Source organism: Rhagoletis zephyria, unplaced genomic scaffold, assembly GCF_001687245.7.
Source record: "Rhagoletis zephyria isolate East Lansing unplaced genomic scaffold, Rhagoletis_zephyria_1.1 Rzeph_scaffold_02576, whole genome shotgun sequence".
NCBI classification, from domain to species: Eukaryota; Metazoa; Arthropoda; class Insecta; order Diptera; family Tephritidae; genus Rhagoletis; species Rhagoletis zephyria.
In genome coordinates, this window is record NW_016159660.1 from 47728 (window position 1) to 65686 (window position 17959).

Here is a 17959-nt window from a genome sequence, read left to right on the forward strand (position 1 = left end):
GCTATAACTTCTACCGCTTAGACTTTGTTCTTTTTCAATTTTTCCTAATAAACAATCGTGGTACAAAGCTCAATAAAAATATTAAAAATAAAATGTTAACAAGCCACAATAACATTGACGAAAAAAATTAGAGATACTATTTGTCTTGGAGCATTTGGCATTCAGTTTTTAAACAACCAAAACTATAAATTTGTACAATATGTTCATGTGAATCAAGCTGCGTTTCATGCGTGGAGGAGTGCAAGCACAACCATTCATTCGTGGCTTAGCCCGCGTGGCCGCATTGATACGCGACACTATGTCAATACCGTTTTAAAGTTCATACACCTCTCTATTCCATCATCTAAACTTACATATTTTTCTGAGTCTATAAAATTTGATTGGAACGGAATTAGAGAATGCACACATAGCAAAGTGTTCACTCATCTGGAGGCTAATTCAGTATTGAATTCTGTTTACTTCAGCATTCTCAGTTTTTCATTCAGGTATTTACCACCTTACTGTGTGAAATCAATTTTTTTTTAATGATTGTAGATTGAAAAAAATATAAGCCACACTACCAGACCAAAGGGAAAAGAATGAAATCCTACTTGTAAATATTTCATGATTAAAATTTTAAATGATTTCACAGTTTCACAGCTCTGCTACTAATGAACTCAAGGTACTCACCTCTTTTGTTGGTGTTGGTGCTCCCCCATACAGTATTATGGGCATTCGCTTCGCATGCAGGGGCGACCACCCTGCTTGCAGTACTCCACAAATGCCTTGACCTCTGGTGTTGGGGCTTTGTCCTCTTCACCTGGGAAGTACGCGGAGGCAAGCACTGCCTCTTGCACGCTCCTTGGAGTCGGTATTTTTGCCCAGACCGCAACAAGATCCGCCGTCATTAACTGCAATAGAGAGAGAAACGTTAGTTCTTTGCTTAGAAGCATCGCCGCTCTTGGGCGAGAGCTGGTGGCGTAAACAAGCTTACCATCAGTGTTATTGAGGCCCTTAACAGCGCCATCCAAAATCCAGGGTTCCTGGATGAAATCTACCCCTAAGCCTTCGGTAGTGAAACTTCTGCTCAGATTATCCGATGCTGCCTTGGCATGGTAGGCATTTGATATGCCTTGGATTGCAGGGAGCTTTTCTAGGGAGAAACGACATTACTTGCGGTCTTTGTGGCCGCGAGCAGCCACCTTCTTTTCTCTGTTGCTACCCAGCAAGGCCTTCTCCTCGGCCGATCGCGCGTCACCTTTCGTTCTTCGGAACGAACCCTTATGTGATTTGCCCTGAAGGAGTGGTCTAACAATCAGCTTCGGGGACACAACCGGGAGATCCGTTTGTGCTGATTGCAGTACCTCTTGTAGGGTCTGGCACGGAACGTTGCTCGGTAGCGGAGACGATGTCGAACTGGCTTTTGTTGCTTTCGGCCGTTCAGCCGGAAGCTTCGCCATTTCCGCCTCTGACGACTGCTGCTCCTGCCTTTCCTCTCTCATTTCCACTAGAGGCTGCTCGGAAGCCTAGATCAGGGTTTTCGAGTAGCATGGTTGCTCCTCTTTGTCAGTGCGGGTGGCATTACCATAGTTAATATTGCACGTCCTTTTCCTGATAATATCAGCAGAAATTGGGTCCACAGCAATGGTAACTTCATCCATCGTGGTGCTGCGTACGCTATTGAGAATTCGCCAATCCCTAATTTCCATGCCTTCATTTTGGTCATGAAGGAGAGGAAGGTTCATTGGTGGAGATATCCAGCTCCGGGAAGAAGCCAACGAAGATGATGCGGCAAGGTGCGTTCGCCCTCTTATTTTCCGATTCTTTCTCGCTCGGAGGCCCTATTGGATCCTTAGCCAGTCTCCTGGCCTCCTCATAGTCCATGCCCTTAACAATGTAGCGCTTGAGGCGTCTCCTGCCGGCTTCACACAGCCGCTCACGCTCTCGAGTCTGCCTGTGCATGGCGTTGTTTGTCGGAGAGGCAAGAAGCTCCTGCACCTCCTCCGGCGAGAAGTCAGATAGCAACTTCCCGGGACTTGCATCCCGGACAGTGCTAGTATCCACAATTTCTACATCATGCAGGGGACCACCTCGGCTATAGCCGGAAGGCCGAGATTGGCCTGGTTTTGGTTTTGGAGCTGTTCAGCTCCGTCTGGCTTTTGTAAAAAAGTATTATTTTCATTATTTATATTCATGGTTGGTCCCAGGAGTATGGGGGAAATTATGTCAGCTGGGGCATAGCCCCCATTATCACGACCCGGAACAGAGGTCGCCAGGTATTTGGAGGCCACCGTTATAAGACACAATAACACAATTGGTCTTGAACCATCTGTTCCTGACTCAGAGGTAATGATCATTTGTACCGCATTTCCTCTTACTCTGTATATGCCTATATGTATGCAAGCATTTGTTGCAATACATATGCTAGATTTTCTGCTGCGCTATGCGTTACAGCTTCGCAAATTTTACCCCTACCAAAACCAAAGATGTATACACACCAATAAATGAAATCAGCAAAGTGAATAAAATTAAGTGAAATTAATGTTTAATTTCTAATTTAACCTACATGTGTATGTAAATATTTAACTGAATCGCCTAATAAAAGGTTAACATATAAAAAGATTATCCTCATTTTCTAGCTTAACTCCCTAATCTGTAATTAGAAAAAGAGATTGGCCATACAAAATTATTGTTATAAAATAATCTCAGATCAAACCGATAACTTTCTGTTGTCCAACCTAGTTTTATTGATTATACTTGCGAAGTAGAGGAGGAATGTCAAATGTAAAAGTAAACAAAAATTTACGCTAGCAAGGAAAAGAGGTTTGTTAGCATAATATATGTAGCATAAAAAAGTGACCACGACAGAAAAAAGGAACAAGCACAACCAATTTGACAGCTAACTAGCTTTTATTGAGATTATATTTATTTGTAAACGTACTTTTATGCTTTGCCGTACGAATATGTTTACACATCAAATTTCATGAGTACCTTGTACTCACGCCTTTTTTATTTGGATGATAAGTGTCCTGGCCGATGGGTTCAGGCTTATATCAGCCCTAACCTAAGCGCCAATGACATAACTTTTTAAATATGCTGCTCTTGTCAGCGCAGATGTAGAATGAAGTTTTTCTGTGAATAAAAATGTGTTGGCTTATAATAGCCCATCTTTTTGATAATGAGAAAATTTAACTGATTATTTAATGTAATGCATGTTTTGGTTTTTAATATACTTTTGATGGCTAAATATAAACGAGCAATTTGTTGTGCTTTTTAAGTGTCGCTTTTAATTTTTATGTCTTTTCTTTCATTTTCGCCATTTGTTAGGTCATCGAAGTCCCAGCCCTGATGATGACACTAAATCACAGCTAGGCAGCGATTTCGCGGCGACCGACTGTGCGTCGTATTCGCGTATACATACACGCTATGCTTGAGAGAACAGCGAAAGCTTCATTCTACTACACGTCCAGCAGTGAAAAGCCAAACCAGTCTGTAAAAATACCAGTTCATTAACTAAAGCGATGGCCTTCCAGTTCGACAATTTCGAAGAACTTAAGCGTTCAGCGACATCTGCCTTTGAATTGCCAAAACCAAACATAAAACGTAATTAATTGCTTTTCTTACAATTGTCGGCTGTGGCATCACGTGAAGACTACCGGTTCTGATGCTGAGATAGCAGGTTCGAGCCCGCTTGGAGGTGGTTAGGATTTTTAAAATTAATTCAGTGTAAGTCAATATAATTATTTCAATTCAAATATAAATAATAAATTTGAAAATCTAATTTCGTTGCAGAAAAACCTGCATATGGGAATATATACTGTGCCATGAAAAAATAAATGAATAAAAATTGTTTTTTTTTTTATTAAATTTACAAATTACAATAAAAACCTTAAACAAAAACCAATATATAAATATAAAAATTTATAAAAAAATTTTCCTGCGCCAGGGATTGAACCGCGGACCTCAGTACTACCACGCTAGTGCTCTACTCTGTCGGCCATTGCGACTGATGGAGCGCCGTGAGCCAAATGGCATACTTATGCTTTTCACGGGGGATGAACTGGCACACGATCTCATCAACTGGTATGATGCTACTAGTAATTTTACTAGTAGGTGCTGATGCATATCCTGGCAATTGACATCTCGTAGGACATCGCCATGTTAAAAGTACCAGTCGCTAACATTGAGAAAGGATGGAACGTGAACTAGTTGCGCTGAAAAGCAAACTGGTAGTTTTTTAGTTCACAACTATGTAGTAGCTTTACCTGCAGGGCGACTTGTTGCACACAGTGACATCAATTGCACGCACACTACAAAAATGCTATGCTGAGGCTGCCCACCTCTGCTCTAAATTTATTAAATCCATTAACGCATTGCAACACTAAGCGCATTAAATTGCCAAAAATAAATCTCATCATACAAATTCATGTTCATTCAAAACCCATCCAATCAACAAAATAAGCAAGTTGAAATTGTCAGTTCGGATTAATGCAACAATTCCCCCGGCAAAATGGTCTCCTACCAGTGGCGGACACAGGGGAGGCGAGATGGGGGCTATCGCCCAAAAACTACTTTAAATACTGGTACGTTACCAATCAAAAACTAAAAATCTTAAAAACTTTACATAGCGCAATTTGCAAGTGGACTACTCATTTGTATGCGCTTAAAAATCTTAATGACTTGAAAAATATAATACTTAAAAACATTTCCATAACCTTTCATTACCTTTTTTAATTGGATTTGGACATTGTCCTTCTACTGAGAGTGAATAGACAAAATTTTCGGGCTAAATATCGTGCATCTAACGCCGAAGATTATCATTGAAAGGAAATATGTATATCGCTATCAGATAATATTTTGCTCGATTTCCGATCATTTGACAAATATTGTACATATAAATTGCTTTAATAAACCTAACGTATAACTTTTTATCTTGTGTTTTTTTACAAAATAGTATAATTGGTTTATTACAGGGGACTCTGTAAATGGACCTTGCACCAAATTCACAAAATGAAACTTACTAAAAGTAAAATTATATCACAAAACACTTTACTTCGCACTTCATACAAATTACTCGAAGCTCTATTTGCATGAAGAATAAATTAGGATTCAAGCAGGTTGGCTGCTTGTGTAGGGCTGCCATAAGTGCTAGGCCTCAAACGGGGACCCTTGACAAAAAAAAAAATCTCTCTTTTTTAAATCATCGTTACACTTATAGTCTCGTTCAATTGAAGAAAACTAAGTTGGTGCTCTGTTGTAATACATACAAAAACGGAATTGCATAAACCATAATAAATTGAGATCAAAACCACATTTCCACTGAATGAACGTATTTATACACATAACGTATTTTATTTTACACATAAGTATGTCGTAAGAACATTTCTGCGTTTTAAAGTATGTATATATAAACAAACAAAACAATAACCACTAAGTGGAGATAAAAGAAAATTTTTTGTTCAGTTCAGTAACGTATGTATTTGTACTTCTTAACGTAAGTGGAAGCAAACAAAACAAGAATTATTTTAACACATTTTTACGTAATACCATGTTCTGACCGACATCGAAAACATGTTTTCGGTGCTAAAAGTGGTTTTCGTCCATGTAAAATCTATCAAATGATATTTTCGCCCGAAATTGTACACTTTCGAATCCACGTATTCCTTACGGGCGGATGAAAAATCTTCGGGCGAAACTCACGGTAAGACTAAATAATTTTCCTCCATCCAATTAAAATTTACAAAAGCAAATTAAATTTTGTTGTTCCAAGCATTAAACGGGGACATTTTGGTTGTAAACGGGGACGCCGGGACAAAGGGTCCGAAACGAGGACATGTCCCTGGAAACGGGCACGTATGGCAGCCCTATGCTTGTGGTCATACTATAGCTTCCATTGCTCACTCCTCTGTGATTAATCACTCCGCTGTGAATCAAGTTAGATGCCTGTAATTTAACGTTATTTGACATGTTGATCCCAATGGCCCCTCCCCAAATAAAATCCTGTATCCGTCACTGTCTGCTACCTGTACCTTATTGAATATACATATGTATCTACGTGTGCATGAATGTACATATATACATAAGTAAATGTATGGCGACACATCACGTTGGCGTAGAAATTCCACATATACAGCCTTAAGCTTGACCGACAATCCAGCATAACCAATAGTATATGTACATCTGTTCACTTGGATGGTACCATTTCGTTAGTTCGTATTTAAATCAATGTACATAATTCTATCTTATCCCAGAGCTGTGTAACTGTGAAATCATATAAGTTTTTAATTCTTCGTTTAAAAATAAATAAAGTTATAGTTTAAAAAACTAAAATCTCGTCTTTATTAAAATGTGAACCAAAAAGTAAAAAAATAATTTTTAGAATTACAGATTTCGTTTAATAGGAATGGGAAGGTAAGTAATTGACTATCAAATAAATTTTACCGGAAAACAAAACGCAGGGTGCTAGATACCAATTGTTTTTAACTTTTCATTTTCAGTTTAGTAATATTGAATATTGTCAACAGCAGGACTATAAAATCTAGGAAGTACCTCCCGCTTTGTTTCCCGGTAAAATTAATTTTATTGTCAATTACTTAAATCCTATTTTAGGTTGGTTTTAAAAGTTTAATTAAATCAAGCTAGGGACCTTCCTATTCCTCTTAAACGAAATCTGTATTTCTATAAATTATTTTTTACTTTTGGGTTCACATTTTCATAAAGGCGAAATTTTAGTTTTTAAACTATATTATTTTCATCTTTTTAGTCTTAAATTTAATTGATTTAAAACAAATATAATAATAATAGATTGGCTCTAACATATGGTAGAGTTTGGCCGAGCTTCTCCTCCGATATTTTAAAGTCAACGGCATATAATAAGGAAAACTCTCGCGGTCAATTTTATATAATGAACCATTGTTACCTCGCTTTTATTAGCTTGGGATGTAACTATGTAATAATTATGCGCCTAAAAGATGTTACATACCTCATGACAGTACGAATGGAAATTGCTTTAAATTTCCATTTTAAAGTTACCTGATGACAGAAGGAATGAAAATTCCAACGATTGATTTCGCGTGTTATTCTATTCGTTATATTAGTACCGGCCACTGTGGTGTAGTGGTAAGCAGTGCCGGCTTCCACTCCGGGGTATTCTCTAAGTCTTGCAAAGCCCTTTCACGTGCACGGATTGCACGGTTTGCAAAGCTGTCCCATACGAAAACTTGTTTTTACCGTGCTGTCCGTGTTATCTGTGCACCATGGAAGGGCTTTGCAAGACTCATGCTTGAAACACAATACCCGGCGAACGGCGAAGTTCGCCGAATTGGGCGATGCCGTCGTCCACCGTTCGCCCTGCTATTTCGCCTACTTTAACAGAGTTAGAGCGGTAGCGAAAACAGCTGATACCATTTCGTCGCACTTATAAGTTAGGTGACCATATTTTGAAAAACGAAACCATATTTAGAAATGATGAAATGATAACAAATATAAATATAAGGCAAGGGGGAATTATTATAAATTATTTTATTTTAAGCCAGATTTAACGAATCGATCACTGTATTTTTCAACCATCAAAAATAATTCGTGTTACATGCTGTTTTCTTTTAAATCTTTGAAAATAAAAAAACATATGGCCACCTTTGGCATGTACTGCCGCCATCGCCCAGCAGAGCGATAGAAATAAATCTATCGCCACGAAACGCCGCCGAGCGAACTTCGCATTTCGCTTTGGCTGAGTTCAATTTCATATGCCGGCGGGTGTTCTAATTTTGACAGCGGTAATTTCGCTGTGGTGAGTTCGCCGGCATTGTGTTTGCACGGTCAGGGAATACCCATAATGTGCGGTCCACATTGTCCATCAAGTTTGTCAGTCAAGAATTTATCAGTTTTGACTGACGCCTTGTAGTGGTCAAACTATCAGTCATGTATGATATGAAATCATCATTCGAGCCGTGAAATTCATTAAGGAAAGATTGAGGATAAAAAGATTTGCAGAAATTTATATTGGTCGCACCACCAAATTATTGGTTGATATACATCATCAACACCGGCAATAGAGAACTCTGATTGCTTAGTTCTTTTAAGTTCTCTATTATAGGACGAAAGAATAGTATTTATTTTTTCACATATTCCACACTGCATGGTTTTTTGTATTTTTTCATCATATTTAACAATTCTTCATATGATTTTATTTTTCTGTCACGCATCACATATGTATGTGCTCTGGATTAGTTATGTCCCGGAGACAAAGTTGCACCTCATAGAAATCTAAAAACTCTTTCAAAAAATCGTGATTCGCGTCCATTTTTAACGTTGCACTGATGATATTCGAAAATCTCTTTTTTATTTATAGGGCTGTGCTTAGGGTGCCCATCGAAAATGCTTTTATTTGGAAATTTCAAAGCCCCCTAATTTTACGCGTTTTTATGAGAAATATTATTACCTATTTTTATAGATTTTTAAAGAGTCATTTAGAGGGCCCGACCTCTAAAAAAACTCATATTTCTCTTATTTTTTTTAATTTTACAATCGCATACAAATTGTCGAAGTTAGGCGACTTTTCTTAAATACGGCCCTGAATTTATATTGTGTATGTACCGGACTTTCAGATATTTTGTGCGGTGATGCTAAGGAAGTCATTAATATTCATTCAAAATTGACATATACAATCGCTCTTTAGCAATAAAGTGGGTTTTCAAGAAATTTCAGGAAAATGGGGGTGGCACCGCCCATTTAAATGATATCTGCATATCTCAAAAACTACTTGACCGCTCTCGACCAAATTTGGGTTTTTAAGCGCCGTATTGAAAATTTTTGAAATCGGGCAAAAACCGCGGGCTTCACCAACGTAATGGTAATTTCAAAAAACTCAAAGGTATATTTTACGGAAGTAATGTTTCTCCGATTTAAAAAAAATCAACACGAAACTTAAGGAAGCTAAGCAAAATGTTCAAGCCAAATTTGGTCAAAATCGGTCAAGTAATTTTTGAAACATGCAAATATCACATAAGTGGACGGTGCCACCCCCATTTTCCTAAAATTTCTTGAAAAACCACTTTATTGCTACAGAGCGATTGTATATATCAATTTTGAATAAATATTGATGAATTCCTTAGCCACACTAAAAGTCCAGTACATACACAACATAAATTCAAGGCCGTATTAAAAAAAAAGTCGCCTAACTTCGCTAATTTTTATGCGATTGCAATAAATAAGCTATCAGTTTATTTAAAAATGGATTTACTTTTAGGTAGTACTACATATTTAAAAAATTGTGGAAATTATCGATGGTCAAAATTTATAAAATTAAGAGAAATAAGAGTTTTTTTAACTTTACCCGATAAAAAATCCCGACAAGCCAAGTCCGACAATAGTTAATTATAAACCATTTTAAAGGCCTATATATCCTATTCTCAGATCATATTCGATATTTGAAATCGAATCAAAAATAGTCATTCAAAAACTCATTAACCTACAAAATCGTATTTTCTGACCTAAATCGGCAGGTCGCGACCTCTAAATATTAATAAAAATAGGCAATAATATTTATCATAAAAACGAATAAAATTAGGGGGGAGGGCCTTGAAATTTTCAAAAACAAAAGCATTTTCGATGGGCACTCTACTGTAGGTACCTACCGATATTTAACAAATGTGTGTACGCTGCGAATATTTCGCTTGACAGACAATTTTTGGAACACACTATCAGTCAAAACTTAAATGGCCGCTGACTGACAGTCAAAACCGATAAATTCTTGGCTGACAAACTTCATGGGCAATGTGTACCCCACATAAATGGCCGCAGACTTACAGTCAACAACAAAAATGTTTGCTATTGACTGTCGACCGACGAAAACGAGCGGTCACGCGGTCAAACAGGGGAAACTCGAGCTAAACTCTTGATTTTGATCTCCAATGCGTACCACACATAATGAAATCCGCTACGAAAATTTGGTCGCGGTGAATGCTTTACCAAATTGTACATAGCAGTAGCAGAATAGCAGAAGGGTAATTCCAGAGAAGACGTCACCACAGGTACAAAACATAAATTATATAGATTGCGTTCAAATCTGTGACAAGAGCTACGCAGGTAGAATAATTCTTCAGAAATCGATTTGTGCCGATTGATTTTGCACCATTTTCTCAATTTTTATTGTTATGCCGAATTTCCACTAGGCATTCAAATGACAACAATGAGTGCCATTTAAAAAAATGCCATATGGAAATGAACTTAATGACTATTTTTTGAATGTAATGACACGATTATTTTTTAATGCCCGACTTTGTCATTTGTCATTTTCGCCATTTAATGCCTAGTGGAAATCCAGCACTATAAACGCAGCCGATTATCTCTGATATATTTAGTATTTTTTCATCAAGTTGCCGAGGCATTTCTCGAGTATTGAAGGCCACAAAGCAAAATATAACTATCCAATAGTGTTGGAAAACTGTCGATAGTGTCTACATTCGATAGTTTCGATAGTGATAGTGCAAAATATTCGATAAAAAAATTTAAATTGCGAAATTTCCTAAAAAAATTTTGTTATTTTGCATTATAACAGTCTAACAAATTTTAAATTTATTAGTGAAATCGGGAATAACTCCGAGCAGCCGTAATCGCTTTCGATTGAGACTTCAGTCGGAGTTTTCTCCGGCCTGGTGAAACACTCGCAATAGTCGACTTTCTTTCGTTAAGGGCGCAAACCGTTATCTACGCCAGGAAATCTGAAATCAGTTCAATAGCTGATACTCTAGTACAGCCTCCTCGCAACGGCAGTACAGCCTTTACAAGTAGATCATCACCAGAGAGCATTGGAAAACGGCTTAGTAAGAATCAGTTGGTAAGGACACTACGATGGCTACAAAACAAGATGGTAGTGCAGTGGATAATTCAGACCACCAAATGAAATGCCTTTACTTATAAAAAAGCGCGCGGCGATTAAGCGTAACATGAAAAGTATGAAAACGAAAATTGGAACCGAAAAGGGTCCAATTGATTTCGCTGCAATTGAATGCCGGCTGCAAATCATCGAGTCATACTTTAAACAAATCTCAGATATTCAAACTTAAATTGAAATTCTGAGCTCCGACGACACGTCAAGATCCGAAATTGAAGAATTGTATATTCTAATTAAATCAAAATTCGTTCATATCTTGGAATCTAAAATCAAACCGGCTACTGCTGATTTAAGTACATTGAACACCTCAGTAAGTAATTGTTCACTAAAAAATCGATTGCCCCCCCTGAAGTTGCCGAAATTCGATGGGAAATATGCCGAATATAAGCGTTTTTTCGCACGTTTTCGAACATAGTTCATGACGATGCATCCATTCCGATAATTGATAAATTTAACTACTTATTTAGTTGTCTTTCAGGACCAGCTTTGAGTGTCGTAGAAGCATTTGAGGTAACAGAAGCTAATTACCCGAATGCCCTGCTACGACTAAAGGATCGTGATTATATTATGGCTTTGTTCAACATTCCTGTCATAAAGACATCAAATCCTGCATTAATTCGAAACGTCATCGATACTGTTGCTGCACTTAGAGGCTCGCTTCTATCTTTGGGGTCGGAACTTGACATTGTGAACTCAGTATTAATACATCTTGTACTCTCCAAATTAGATCCTGAATCAAGGATGGTCTACAACAAGAAGCAGGCCTTTGAATCACTTCCTGTATGGGACGACTGCTATAAGATCTTGAGCCGTCATTGTAAATTTCTTGAGAGCTGCACAAAACAAGATATTCCGATGTACAACAACCGCGAGTCGCACAAGCCTAGCAACAGGAGTACTACTCTTATAAACGCTAAGTTAGGATGCGCATATCGCAACAGCACAGAGCATACTCTACATAAATGTTAATCGTTTCTGGGGCTAGCAATTCCTCAATGATTTGAATTCGTAAAAAAGACTGGCCTTTGTATCAACTTTCTTCGTAAGGGGCATACGGTATCTAAATAAATGTCAATCACAATCTCGGTGTCGTATATGCCACATATTGCATCATACTCATATACACTTCAATAATGTTTCAGATCACTTTACAAACGCAACGCAAGATAAGCAGTCATCATCTCCTGCTCCACTACTATCGTCTTCGGCTATGCGGAATGAAGCACAGTCATCCAACGATACACACGTATCGCTTGTCGCACGCGCATGTAAAAGAGCGCTCATTGCCACTGCTGTGATCCTCATTCAGGACAAATTCGGCGTAATGCAACCAATTCGAGCATTATTGGTTTCATGTTCGGAGTTGAACTTCATCACAGAGGAAACTGCAAAACGGCTTCAACTCATACAACAGCCATCGAACCAAGAAATTTCAGGTATAAGCGGAATTTGAACGAACCTAAAATACTCTGTAAGTGCAACCAACTTTGCTATAACGAAATCCATTTCGGCAAAACGGCCGCTTCAATATATTGATACAAGTAACTTTAATACTCCCAATGGGTTCCAGTCAGGGTTTGAAAAACTGTCAGCACAGCAGCAACAGCACTACTATTTTTGCTTTTGCTTCGCTTTGAAATTTTTGATTTTCATTCAAACTGATTTGCTTTCGCTGTGACTTTGAACATTTTATTTTGCTTTTTTGTCGGCAGTTTATTGAAAACAATTTAGTAAATTGAATTTACTGCTTTTGATTTGCTGTGATAGCACTTTTCTTGTGCTGTGATTTGCTTGAATGTCCTGTGCACATGAAGCTTTGCAGCATGATGTATTATCGCTGACTCGCCAGAAGTGAGTACACACAAAATTTGCAGTATCAATTCCTTTGCCTTGACCTTTCGCTTGCGATTATCTGGTGTGAAATTGGCGATTACCAATCGCTAGCGAATTGCCTAACATAATTCATCGTCGTAGTTAGCTTATGGTCGCCTCTTGTCACCAGTACAACTAAAGGGTAGTGCATTTGTGCATGCATACATATTTCTGCCAATTTGATGTTTCACGGTCAAGTGATAGTCGAATTGCTGTTGCTTTGCTGCCGCTGCGCTGTCGTTGTGCTTTCACATATTGTTTTTTAACTGTCTGGTTGCTTTCGAAATTTTACAGCAAAACAACAGCCAAAGCATTTGCTTTTTTCCGAATTGCTGTTGCTTTGCTTTCGATATCATACATGCCGAAGTCAAAGCACAGTAAAAGTAAATCAAATGAAAAAATTACAGCATTTTCCAACCCTGGTTCTAGTTCTATCAGAAGAAGAGTCTTATTACGAGAAACATTTTCTTAAAAACGTCACCGTTCTCAACAACGGTGGAATACAAGTCCGCTCACCATTCAAGACCGCACCTTCTGTATTAGGCAACTCATATGAAAACGCCAAGAAAAGGTCCCTACTGCTCGAGCGCCGTTTAAGCCGTAATACTGAATTGAAGCAAATGTATGAAAACTTTATGAAGGAATATGAAGATTTGGGACATATGTCGCGCGTAGTCGATGTTGAGTTAAGCAACCCACATTTTGTGATACCACACCATTGCGTGATGCGACCAGATAGTACAACAACAAAATTGCGTGTAGTTTTTGATGGCTCGGCAAACACATCATCATGTAAATCGCTTAAAGAAATACTAATGGTAGGAGCAACTATTCAACAGGAACTTATTATAACGCTTTTTTCTTTTCGTTTGCATCGGTTTGCGGTCACAGCCGATATATCTAAATTGTATCGTCAATTTTTTGCCGAAAAGGATAATCGGAAGTTTCAATTAATTATTTGGAGAAATAGAGAAGATGAGCCCCTTCAAATGTTCGAGCTCAATACCGTTACTTATGGTTTAGCATGTTCCCCATTCTTAGCAATCCTTAGTTTGTTTCACATTGCCGATTTGCACAGCAAAACGCACCCAGTGGGTGCGGCTATTGTTAAAAGGGACTTCTACGTAGACGATTTATTGACCGGAGTAGATAGCCTAAGTGAATTACAACAGATAAGATCAGAAATAATCGATATTCTATCGTCAGCAGGTCTAAACCTCACAAAGTGGAGCACAAACTGTCCTCAATTTATTGAATCATCGAATGAAGAGTTTTTCATCAAAACCAACGAGGAATGCATTACCAAAATGCTAGGCATGGCATGGAAATCTACAACAGACACAATTTGTTTTCGATACGACTTCCCAGAATCGATACCTTCCACAAAACGAGGTATTTTGTCCATTCTCGCTAGAATTTTCGACTTACTGGGCTTATTAAGTCCAATCGTTATTAGAGGCAAGATATTACTACAAGAAATGTGGATAAAACAGCTAAAATGGGATGAAGGACTTCCACCAGATTTAATGAACAGATATAACCAACATTAAATCCGACTTTTCCTATATTAATAGATTTGAATTACCCCGATACGTTTTTACATCTTTCTCTTTAATCAGCGCGATTTATGGATTCGCTGATGCGTCTCAACGAGCATACAGATGCTGTGTATATGTACGTACAAATATGAACGGTATATACAAAACAACATTATTGACTACCAAGCAGTGTTGCCACGGACAAATTATTTTACCTACCAAAAGTTCCTACCAAAACCTACCAAAATTTTTTTGGGTTTTTATTTTTTTCAATGTCAAGTTTATTAAAAATATAATAGTAAAACTAAAAGAGCTACTTCAATAAAAATAAATTAACTGCGTAAGCAATACTTTTTTTGTACAGGCTTATTCAAATGTATGTCTCTTTACACATACATATTCAGACTTTACCTGAGGTTCGCCCGAAAAAAAGTTCAGGTGAAAATTTGTCATCTGCCCATGTAAATACATGGTAAAGATAAGGCTCATTATTATTGTTAGTTATTATTATTATTACGTCAGGAAAACTCGCGCTGCGACCGGCCCACAAAGGTTGCAGTACGTATCTAGAGAATCCCCATTTTACTCAAATGTTATTTTAACTTGCAGTTTCCTCTCAGGATGCCAGTACGAGTTCCTAGTTCCAAGTTCAAGGAGTCTTTCGGAGTTCCTCCTGGAGGAACTTATGAATCCCTTCGATTGTCTCATTCCCTTTGACTTCCGCCACTTTTCTGGAATCTTCGTCCAAGTACGCCTGCCCCAGTACTCCCGTCATCCATCTTCAATCCGTCCATGATGGGGTTTAGAAGGATAACTTGGGATCATCCAGGAATGGCTTGAGAACCTGAAAAACTACCCCGAAGACGGTAGTGCTTGGAACCACGCCCATTCCAACAGCATCGAGAATATGCTATCTTAGTCAATTATGTATACATAAACTATTTTATAGCTTAGAAGGAAAATTGTAACAGGTTAACTTATATTAAGTTTTAATTTTACTTTTATTATATATTAATTTTGCAATACATTTACAAATGTATATACGTAAATATATATAGGTCAAATGAATGTAATAAATAAAATAAAATAGATCTCCACGTTTTATGCTGATCGTACTGAGCGTTCCAGCAGCCAATTTTTTCAATCAGAATAGACAAAGCAAGAGTGCATGTAATGACGCGAAGGGCATCCGTTAGACAGGTGCGCATAGACCACGCGGACCAGTCGGTGCAGCTTGCTCTAGGTGGCACACGCGTTTATTTGCTTAGCTTTTGGCCACCAGGCCAGTGCCGCATATGTAACAACGATTTTTACTACCGTATTGAAAGACGGGTACGCCAGTTTGGGTGATATTCGCTAAGTCTTACCATGAAGTCTCTGACAGACCCTTGTAGGTAACATTCGAGAGATGTTTGTTCCAAATGAGTATTTTTTTTCAGAGTTACTCCTAGATACTGCGCCTTTCCTGAGAACTCAATTTCTGTCCTGCCAATGTGGACCTAGTCAAGTTGACTTTCCATCTTTTGGTAAATGAGACAATGGCGGATTTCAGTGGGTTTATTGACAAGCGCTTTTCAGCGCTCCAGTCTTCAGAAATAGCGTTTTCTTTTCTCGAAATAATGTTGCATTTATTCTGCCCTGCATCAGGGCTGTCAAGCTTTCGAGTTCCTTTCTCAATATCTTAACATGCATATTGCGTTCTCTTTCTTTAAAATGTTGCACCCTGATAAAGTTGCCATATAAGAAGGTGAAATTTTTTCGAGAAAAGAAAACGCCATAAATATGTAGTTATCACAACTTTACAGTTCATTTATATACGGATGTTCATATTGCATAGTATATTGACAATAATAAGGGTATACGTGTGTACTTACGAATTAGTTATATTTACATGTTTGCGGTCGCCATTAAACGAACCCATCGGTGAAATATTCGTGTAATCAGGGTTGCTTGAATGTTAGGAGCAGCGTTGCCAGGTTGACGTTTTTAACGTCATTTAAACGTTTTTTATACCCTGTTGACGTTTGGACGTTTTTTGTGTAAAAAATTACGTTTTTTGACTTCCCAGTAATTTTTCTTTGTTACTAAATATTATAAGTAGAACTGATTTTGAATTATTTTCTTAATAAATCTTTACAATCTTTGTGTTTTGCTGCAGCTTCTTCCTCCAAAGGTTTTTTTTTGGATTCTAGGACTAAGGATCCCTTGTCCAAAGGCTGGTTGTGTAAACCCTTGAGGTTACGAGGCTTGCTGTAATGATGTAATTGCACATTAAAAGCCAAATCAGGGAGCAGCAGGCACGCTCGCAAAAGCATCAAAAAAGCTGTCCAACATAAAACGTCAGAAAAAAGTAGGCGACTTTTTTAAGACTTCATTGAAAATGTACTGAACGCAAAAAAGACTGAAATATTAGATCCATTCAATAACTTTTCCAGTAAGTACTTGCAGCGAGAGCGTAAAAGAAAAATAGAGAGTAAAATTGAGAGCAAGAGAAAATTTTCAGAAAAAGTTATTGTACGCAAAACTATTAAAAACTTGCAACTTAAGCCATTTTGACACTTTCTGACGGTTAAGTTTTGGCGCGCAACTTTCTTTTTAATTGGGAATAGTTCATAAGTCATAAAAGTAAAAATACATACAATAGATTTAAATTTTTTATCAATATTTTCATTTCACTAATTATGTTTCATCAAATCATCCTCTTAAACAGTTTGTTTACATTTGAGTTTGAAGCATAATCTTACTTTTGGACTCCTGCAAATTCCTGTTAGTACAATTTTTACTTGCAAGAATTTGCAGGTCTCTCGGGTTGTTACGCTCTCGAATTCGCTCCCTCTTGCAAATATTTTAGGTAATTGAATGCATTTTCAGTAAAAACTTGCAAGTACTAGTAACAATTCGTAACAATTTTTTGATATTGAATGGACCTATTGCTATGCTCCTTCTTAGCAGAACGTAATTTAGCATTTTCGACAACCGAGTCCCTAACCAAATTTCTACAAAAAAAAAATATTAAAAAACAACGCGATTATTTAGCCCCTTTAAACTTACACATTATTGCAATGAAATTTAATGGGCTAAAAAATCTGAATAGAGAGTTGAAAATCTAGCTGAAAATTTGCAGATTGTTTATAATTTTTGCACAATTTTTGTGGATTTATATTTTGTTTGTTAATGAGCTTGGCTTTTATGGAAAAATAATAAACATTAAATAAACCAAAGAGAAACACACAGAATCGATCAAAATGTTGATGACTTAATCAGCTGATCACAAGTGTATGTAGAAAATGATTTTTATATTAACGATCTCAAACCAGTTTACAATGAATTTTAGATGTGCTCTGTCGAAATGATATTTTAATATAACTTACGATGTACGTAAGAAATGTATCTAGAAGCTCTAGGAATATTTCTGCATCAAAAAGAAAATTTTGAAAAAAATGTCGCTTACGTTATTTTGGCGGTTAGGGCTCGATATGTACCTTTGTATCCAATAACAGTTTAAATAAGACACTTTTCTGTACATTCATTTGAAAAAAACGTTTTTGGGTAGGAAATGACGTTTTTTCAGACCAAGAGGGACGTTTTCTCATGCTCAAGACATGGCGACACTGGTTAGGAGATATATATTTTCTATTTATTGCTATTAACTATTATTGTCGCGAAACCTACCAAA